Below are 9,317 nucleotides of genomic sequence, written 5' to 3'. Positions count from 1 at the left end.
TAGAGCTTTCCATTTGCTAAGATTCGGCGCCGGGCTCTGTGCTGGCTGCCTTCCGTCCGCCCAACTCCTCGGGAAGGGGGTGATAGCCAAGAGATCCACTTGACAGACAGGGAAACTGAGGCTCAGAGAAGTTTGCGCTTTTGGCCAAGGTCACCCAGCAACACTAGCCTTCGTCACAGCGTCTCACGCCCACCTCTGTCTGTTGAAACCTCAGCTTAGACAGTGGGCACAGGAGGGGGCAACAGACTGGCATTTGGGCTCTCCCAGCCAGAAAAGAAAAGAGCCTGAGCGCCGAGAACCAAGAGCAACCGTGCCTCTCCCCGTCCTGCAGCCACGCTGTACTCCGTGCGTGTCCGGGCCTCCTCAGGCCAGGGCTCTGTGCCCCAAGTCCTGCTCAGGGCCCCTCGTGGCTCTCAGGCAGGACACTTGAGGATCAGGATGACCGGCCATCCCCACCCCTGAGGCCTGAGCCCAGCATCCCCCGGCCTTCCCAGGAAGCTGGGGCTCTGGAGCGCTGAGGGGCTGGGCAGCCTTCTCCGCACCTTCCCCCCAGCTGTGCCAGCCCAAATCTTGGGTGCCTTCCAGGGACCATGAGAACTTGCGGCCCCCAGGAGTCCAGGCTTGTGGAGAAGGCACCGTGCCCCTCTTGTCACCTCCCTGATTTGGGGTGGAACTGAGGGCAGAGGCTGGCACCTTGGGCCAAGGCTGGGTGGCCTGAGTGTGGGCAGCACGTGGGGTGTCCTGGCCAGCTGGACGCTTGGGGCCTGGGACACACGGGGTTTTGCTCCCCATTCCTGCCTCAGCAGCTGCGCCAGTGTCTGCATAATGCTGTGGAGAAGACAGACGGTGGTCTTGGCGCCAGCACGGGTCCCCGTCACCTGAGATTCCTGCGGGCCGGCTGGTGCGTGCTCGCGGGGAAAGCTTGAAATGCTTCCCGAGGGGCTTGGGATCCCAGGAGGAGCCCAAGCTGTCCAGCCTCTGTGCCAGGGTGCTAGGACAGGGTGGGGAGCTCCAGGGAGCATCCGAGGCTCCCGGGGTATGCAGATGCCCACCTCCTTCTCTAGCAGCTGCGGAAGGGCCCAGAGCCCCAACACCCACACTGTGTCAGGCACTCTGTAATGTGGACAGAGACCCTCGGGAAAGTGGCACAGATGGGGGAGTTGGGACTTGTCACTTGGTCTGTCCACTCTTCTGGGTGACATTGGGCCAGTTGCTGTCTTCTGTGCCTCAGTTTCCTATCTGTGAAAGCTGGGGCCAGGCCATTTCACCTGTCTTGCGGACCCCTGCAGTCCAGCCCAGCTGAGCCCTGATGGCATGGATGAGGCTGGGAGGAGCCACTGTGCTTTCTTGCTGTGCTGGAATGGGGGAAGTGGAGCATCTGTCCAGGCACCCCCACCCTCCCAGCCCGCTCCTACTCAGGTGACCCCCCAAGTCCCCAAGCTCCATGCAGCCCTGTGAGGTTCAGTGGCCGGGGACCTGCGCCTGCAGTGCAGCCTCTGCCTGGGCCTGTGGGCCAACGAGGAGGGATCGCAGTGCCTGGGCCGGGAGGGCATATTGATTACATCTCAGTCGATTGCGTCCACCTTGGAGCTCGGTGGGAGAGAGTCCCCGGAGCTGTGCCCGCCCTGCTTCTGCTCCAAAGCTGCTCATCCTGCCCCCACACACTCGCTTAGTGGAAAGCTGGGTTCCCAGCCCAGACCTGGGCGAGACCTCGTGTCACCTGCAGACCCAGGCTGCTTCTTCCCTTCCACCAGGGAAGGCTGAGGCCCTGGGGACTCCCAAATGAGGTGTCTTCCTTCTCTCCCCTCCACTCTGGGCCTTAGCCTGTCCAGTGCCAGCCTGGGATCGTCCCCCCTTGCTGGCCAGGGCAGCAGAGGGCAGGGGCAGCCAGAACTCAGGCCTAGGCTGGGGTTCAGAGCCTGGCTTGCTGCTTCCTGCGCCAGGACACAGGGCCCCGCAGCCCTGCTCCCCAGCCTGCTCTGGTGGGAAGGGGGCTGGTGGGGCCTGGGATGAGGGCGTCAGGCAGCCTAATGGGAGTGGTGTTGCTTGGACCCAGAACAGGGAGGCAAGCAGATGCCCACCCCAGGACCATGCCAGTCACAATGTGACCGCCCTGTGGAGCCCAGTCTGGTGACAGGCAGGGCTGACGCTCAGGTGACATGGACGGGTAGCCCTTTTGTCCTGCCCTGGTAGGGTGTTGGGGCCTCTGGGAACGGTCAGGCTGCCCAGTGCCCACAGCCACGGCTCAGCCTCCCCAGGTGCGAGGCTGGAGGCCCAGGAGGAAGCAACCCAGGGACCCAGCAGTGGCCCTGAAGCAGTCGGGCTGACAGGCTGCAGCCACCCCACCAAGGTCCCTGGCTACTGAGGGTAGCGACGAGGCTGTGTGGATGACAAGAGCCGTGCCTATGCCTGGGCTGGTCTGGGTACATCTACTCCCCGGGACCATGCCCCTCATTTCAGACCACACCTGGCCCCCGTGCCAGGAAAGCAGCCTTTGCTTCAAGCTCCAACAGGTGCCTTGGTCTCTTTTCATGCCCTGTGTTTGGTTACACTATTCTGTTGTAATTCTGTGAAAACGTTTCTTCATAAAAGCAAAGCATCCTCGATGGGAAAGCAAGCCACTGTGCAGCCCTTCAAGGCGAGGTCCCAGGCTCCCGGCCCTGGCCACGCCCTGGTGCTCGGCTCTGCCAGTGTGCGCCATGCTGGCTGTCATCGAGGGCTCTGCCCCTGCCTCGAGTGTGCTCCTCCGTGGCAGTGCGGGGGCCTCAGCGCCAGTCCCAGAGCCCATACGTTCACCTTGGTTTTCGCAGGCGTGGCTGTGGTGTGATGGTCCCACACAGAGGCTCAAGCTGCAGGCATGGGACATGTGCACCCTCAGGGAGTGTGTAGAGTGAGGGTAGGGCGGCACCAAGGCAGGGACTTGCAGGGGTCTCTGCTGCTCCTCTATGGGGTGCTAAGGATGACCCTAAATGACCCCTGCTCTCTCTGAGGGTGAGGGGGCCCCTCCAGCTACTTGCCCGTACCTGGCTGGCTTTGAATCTGGGGCTCCTGGGCTGAGCCCCGCCAGGGTGGCTGAGGTCTCTTCTGGTGCCCAGCTTTCCTCCCCTCCTCACCAGCCTGACCTCGGCAGCACCTGCTGTGTGTCCCCCTAGTGTTCGCACTTGGGATTTTGCCGAGAGGCTGGAGCCTGGGAGAAAAGGGCTGCCTGGGGGTGTGGGGACACCCAAGGCCGTGGGAAATGCCATTGCAAGCGAGTCTCCCGGGCCCCCTGCCTGGCACCTGCAGACCAGCCTCTCTCTATAGTACAATAGGGCACTTGCTGTTGCCACTCAAAGGTGAGTGCTACCCAGGTTTTGGGGTGCCTGGGGGGCAAGGAGGGACCCAGGGCCAGGGCAGAGACAGGCCCAGCCAGCTCCTGCTCGGAGAGGACTGACTCGGACCTCGCGATCCAGTCTGGTTCTGTGGAAGCCGGCGGGCTGGGGTCCGCTGCGCTAGAGATCACTCGGCTTTGAGCCCACACATGGCTGACTCGGAGCTGCCGGTATTTGCGTGCGTTTGGAGTTTGTTTAGTTAAAACTCCCCCTACACATAAGGCGCCTCCTCCGTGTGAAGCCTTTTCCACAATTAAAACTCTAGTTGACTTTGATTTTACCTCGGTGGAACTTCCCACGCAAGAGAGAAGCTGCCCCCTCGTTACTAAACAGATCTCGGCCTTCAAACAGATTGATGAGCTTCATGGTGCCGAGTGGACATTTTACTGCCGTCGGCTGAGCCTCGCTTCCCGCTGCCTGCTCTTCTGTACATCATTGATCGGGGGACCCGAGGGAAGAGGCAGGGAGGGGCGGAAGGCAGGCATGCAGAGTCAGCCCGACACTTGGGCTCCCAGCCGTGAAAGGCAGGGCCCGGCCTGGGCTGGTGAGCATAGGTTGCTTGTAAACCTCTCTGTGCCCCAGTTTCCTATCTATAAAAATAAGCATGGTTTTCTTCCTGTCACCAAGGTAGATCCCAGGCCCTTGGCAGGCAAGTGTCAGGTGGAACTCGCTGGCAGGTTCTAGGGTCTTAGGGTGGTGCCTGCTGAGTGGCCCTTTGTCGCATGTGGCCAAGGTCCTTGATCATAGCTTGCCCAGCCTTTGTTGGAACCCATACTCTGGCATGGCCCATGAAGCACTGTACAGAGCTGACCTTTGCTTAGCTCCTGTGGCCCAACTCCTATGACCCTGCTCCTGTGGCTCTGCTCCTGTGGCCCTATTCCTGTGGCTGGACTGCTTAAGCCCCTCATTGCCTGTGGGGCTTCCCCTTATTCTCTACCACAGACCTCTAGCTAGTGCTAGGTCTCCGCACCTGGGCCAGCCCTTTGGGGTCAAGTTCTGACCCATGCCCCTGTCTCGGTGGACAGCATCTGGCTCTGTGCACCTCTCAATCTTGTCTGCAGCCAGGCTAGGGATCCTTGAGGCCAGGCAGCTGTTGACCAGTTTATCTCAGAGTTCAACACTGGTGCAGAGCCTGGCACAGAGGGGCTACGGGGTAGAATTGGGGATAGTAGTGTGGTGACAGCCAGGCTCATCCACTGAGTGCTTCAGAGCTAGAAATGCCATCTTTCGTCCATCGGGGACCTGCCCTCCAGGTTCAGATCCTCCTGGGTAGCAGGTGGGCTTGCGTGGCAGGGTGAGTTGTGGTATTGGTGTGCACCAGCTGCAGGCCCCATAGTCAGTGGTGGCACCAGTGCTGGTGTCATCCTCATGGAGGGTGACAGCTGCTTTGAAATCACCCAGTCTGCAAGACGGGGCCCCTCAGAAGCACACTGCTCTCTCTTAGAAAGGCTGAGCCCAGCTTTGGCGAAGGAAGAGCTGACGTGGACATGGGAGTGCTGCAGAAGGGTCTCTGCCCAAGCCTAAGCCACTGGACTGCAGAACCGTGACAGGATGACAGCGTCGCTAGCCAGCCCGAGGCAGAGCTGTGTGAAGAGACAGAGAGCAAGGAGGCTCTCCGCAGCCCTTGTGCTGGGCAGGATGGGATGGGGGTACTGTCAGGCCCGTGGGATGGATGGACAGATGGATGGAGGGGCAGGCAGGTGACAAGCAAATGGATGGACAGACAGATGGACAGATGGACAGACAGAGAGAGCAATGAGGGCCTGTAGGGATGCAGGCTTCTAAGCAAGGGGCAGCTCCGGCTGCGCAGCCCTCACAGGCTCTGCATAGGACAGCACGTGTGCCTGCACATGGGCCTCCTCGGGGTGCTCCTACTGAGCTCCTGGGAGAGAACTTGGTGTGATTCAGGGAGGACTCAAAGGTGGGGACTGGGGCAGCAGCTGAGGCCAGGCCCAGCCTGCCTCTGCAGGGGTAGCTGCACTTCCGAACCCGTTGGGTTGCCTGCCCGATCTTGCTTCAGGCGAGGAGGGCTCTCTGGCTGCTCTTTGGCCTTCGTCTAAATCCAGCAACTCCCAAGGTTCCTTCCAATCTAAGGGAAAGAACTTGGGGTTCTCAAATTGGGGCATCTGCCATCCCTGTGTTCAGACCTAAAACGTGGCTGGAGGAGCCTGGGTGTCCATGGCACCCCCCCAGTCCCCTGTCCCCCCAAAACTGGCTCATGAGGTCTCCGACCCCACATTGTTCAGTCCTCTCTGGTCCCACGCAGACCCCACACAGCACTGCAGGGGCCTCGGATACAGGCCGGGACAGTGTCCAGCAGGCGTCCCCGGGGCGCCAGGGCGGGGTCGGTGACAGCTTGCACCCTGGATGCTGCGCCGGCTGCCCCCCCCGGGGGGGTACAGGTCACTGGACTCCTCGTGCTTGGCCTTGGGTTTGACACATACACTCATCCCTGAGCACAGAAGGAAGGGCCCCGAGGCCGCAGCTCAGACCCCGCTGCACACTTGCTGGTTCCGGAGCTGCAAGACTCGCTGACTCGCTGGGGACCTGCTGTCCCCCACCCGCAGCCCCACCCGGCTCCTCGGGACAAGCCAGGCCTCTGCTGGGTCGTGTCTGTTGCTAACTCACCGTAGCTGGGTTTTCTCTCGGCAGCTTGTGTTACGCAGCCCCCACTGTGTTGGATGTTGTCACCCTTGTTTTTCTAGGGATCATACCCAGGGCCTTCGCAGTGAGCCTTTTAACTTTCATTTTGAAAGACAGGACCTTGTTAAGTCACTATGGAGCCCTGGCGGGGCTGGTACTAGCAGCCCTCCTGCCTCGGCCTCCAGAGTGCTGGGTGACAGGCGTGCTCTGCCATGACCATCTTGTCTCTCTTGCTTTTCATGCCTCTGTAAGAACCTCAAAGCTAGAGGCTCAGGTGTGCGTTGGGCGCCCGTGGGCACAGTGGTGCTGTGTAACCAGCTGCCCCGCAGCCAGCCGCTTGGGGCCCGGCATGGCTCTGCTCTCCCCTGGCTCTGTGGAGGGTGGGCAGCTTCCCCGGGCTGTGGACAGTGAGCCTGGCACTCGGTCTTCGGCCCACTTTCCTGCCCAGGTACATCCTGATGTCAGGATGCCTCTGGGCCTGGCCTAGAGCTGGGGCGTGGCTCCTTCTGCCCCTGCTCCACTGGCCAGGGAGCCCCACAGTGAAGGCCAAGGGCACCCTGAGCACAGCGCACGGCCCCCACTACGGGGGCCCGGGGCCCTCAAATCTGGATTCTAGGCTTCTTGGGAGGTCATGCCTGGTCCTTCCCTGGCTAAGAGCTCATGACTAGGACTAGCTGATTGTCTGCCTCAGTTTCCCTACACCTGACTGGAGAGGCTTGGGCAGGGGCCCCTCACCTGGCATAGTCACGCAACGTGGTAGTATCAAGGTTGGGCACACAGTGGCACTCATTAGATGCCCGTAATAACGTTGGCATCTCTTTCCCAAGGAGGGAGAAGCCTGGGCAGGGGGCAGTATTGTGTTGTGGGGAGTGTGGGTCCTCCCACCTGCTGCCTGTGGAGCCTCAGCCGGGCACAGTGGGGGGGTGCAGGCCCCGTGCTAGGTGGGGCACCCCTGGAGGCCCAGGTGCAGGAGAGGAAGGAACTGTGCCCAAGGCAAGCAGGAGAGGTGAGGGGCTCCACTTCCAGGGAGGGGAAGGAAAGGATGGGGCTTCCCAGGCCCAGCAGTGGCGTGGCCCCAGCCCCGTTCACGCAGGGCTCTCTCCACTGGGGCACTGGTCTCAGAGATGCTCTCTGTGCTACGCAGTCTGAGATGGGACATGTCACCCCTCTACAGGCTCTGGTGGCTTGGCTGCCTGTCCAGAGTGCCCACTGTGGAACAAGGACTCCTGTTTTGGGGACACTTTCAGGGCCATCCTCTCCTTGGCCTGAAACCACAGTGGGGCAGCAGCACTAAGCCACAGGTGTCAATCTGAGAGCATCAAAGGCCAGATCCTGGGGGGGAGGCCGCAGCCCCCATCACCCCTTCACGCCCTCCCTGCTTCCTCCCTCCCTCCCTCTGTCCAGGGCAGACAGGCCCCCCAAGTCCAGCAGAGGTGATCCAGGGGCCACAAGAGCCCTACCTCCTCTTTGCAGCAAAAAGGGTACAGCTGTAGCCATGGAAACTGCCTGTGACCTTGTGAACAGTTGAAGTCTTCTTTTCTTAATGACATGGGTTCTCTTCGCTGTCATTCTGCTGGGGTGACACGTGGGGCTGCAGTGGCAGGCCAGGGCACCACGCTCTCTGTGTTCTGCACCCCATCCCCTGGCCTCTGTGCTTGCTATGAGGGTCTGGGTCCAAAGCGGCACCCTTCCTGGGGGGACCCTGCTCCCCCTGCACCTGTCCTCCCCAGACACACCCCTCCCTCAGTGTCCTGGGAGACAGGGCCAGACTTGGAAGGCCCAGCAGGAAGCCCCAGTCTGGAGCACCCGTAGGTTGCCACCTGTCCAGGTCGGGCCACCAGGACCCAGATGCAGAGGGAAAGGTGTCGGATGGCGAGGACGGAGCTGTGGGCCCTGTCCCGCGGAGACAGCCCGGGCGTGAATCCCAGCCTCTCTTCCTTCCCCCTTTGGAAGGTGGTGAACTGGTTAGGGCTCTCTGCAGGACAGAATTTAAGTATCTATGCCCATAGAGATAAACAGTTGACAGTTTTGGCGGGAAAATCTTGCGCCGCGTTTGTGGTTTGTCCGCGATCAGCGCACGCGCTAGACCGCGCTGTAAGGATGGCCCCGCGAACCATGCCCCTCTCCAGGCCAAACAACTTGTTGGGTGCGCGCCACCTCTGGGTCTTATGAGGGACCAAGGGGCTCCGCGTGTGCACGTGTGCTTGGGCGACTGTGCCGCGGATTTATTAGACAGCTCACAGCAGCAGAGGCAGGAGCGCGCACGGCGGCCGTCTGCGCACTGGCTGGCCAGGACCGCGCGGCCCCGGAAGCCGCACGAGCGGACCTGAGGTGCTGTCCCAGCCTGAGACTGTCCTCCGACTTCTTCCTCCTTCGCTGTCACTCTATCCAGGCTGCAAGCCTATTGGATGATGATTGCAGATCTTGCCTCCTCGTTTGGTGACTCGTGTCAGTCATCTCTGGAAACGCCCACAGACCCGCCCAGAATCCCGCCTTCCTTACTAAGGGGCCCGCGATGTGCAGGGGTCGTTGTGCACTATTCCGCGCCGCGTGGGGCCTCTGAGCCCTCACGATTTCGGTTTCTCCCCACGGCGTCTCGTGGCCACCTGTGTGTGCTCTTTTCCTCTGGAATGTCCGACCTAGTGCTGTGGCCTTCAGCGGCACCGTTTTCATCCCTAGGACCTTGGCTTGGGTCGAACTTAGGACCTTGCACTTGCCACGCAGTGCTTATGCCGCTGAGCTGTCTCCCCAGCCCTCGCCTCCCGGTTTCTGAGTTGGTTTTCAGGGCTGAATTTTCTCCGTACCATGGCTTTGCATCTTTCTGCCATTCTGCCAGGGATGACCGAAATAAATGGTGAATATTTGCCTTTTCAAAAGGTATTGCAGTAGGAGATACATTGCCACGAATCTCCCTCTGAGCATCCCTCTCACGTGGAATGAGTGTCTTTATTCAGGGTGACCAAAAAGACAGTGAATGCTGCTGCCGGGCCCAATCCAATGGAAAGAAAGCTCATAGAAATGTTTTGAATCAACTCAGGTTCTTGAAGCAGGCAGAGCAACCCCACGAAGGTGGGGGCGTGCTGTGAGGGGGTTAAGGGCTCTGCGTCTTTTACCAAAACAAGTTTTTAAAAATTTAAAACTGTATTTTTCAATCACACCTCACACATGCTCAGAGGTTTTTTTGGAAGCCAGACTGTGCATGCTGCCTGTTAGGTGCTGGTGGTCGCTGCAGTCCTGGCTGTCTCTCGGGCCCGCTGGGGGTGCGATTGTGCCCCTGGGAAGGAGTGGATCCTTCGGGATCTT

Source organism: Octodon degus, unplaced genomic scaffold, assembly GCF_000260255.1.
Source record: "Octodon degus isolate 3935 unplaced genomic scaffold, OctDeg1.0 scaffold00123, whole genome shotgun sequence".
Taxonomy (NCBI): Eukaryota; Metazoa; Chordata; class Mammalia; order Rodentia; family Octodontidae; genus Octodon; species Octodon degus.
The sequence above is the reverse complement of the archived record's forward strand: the minus strand, read 5'-3'. Positions refer to the sequence as shown.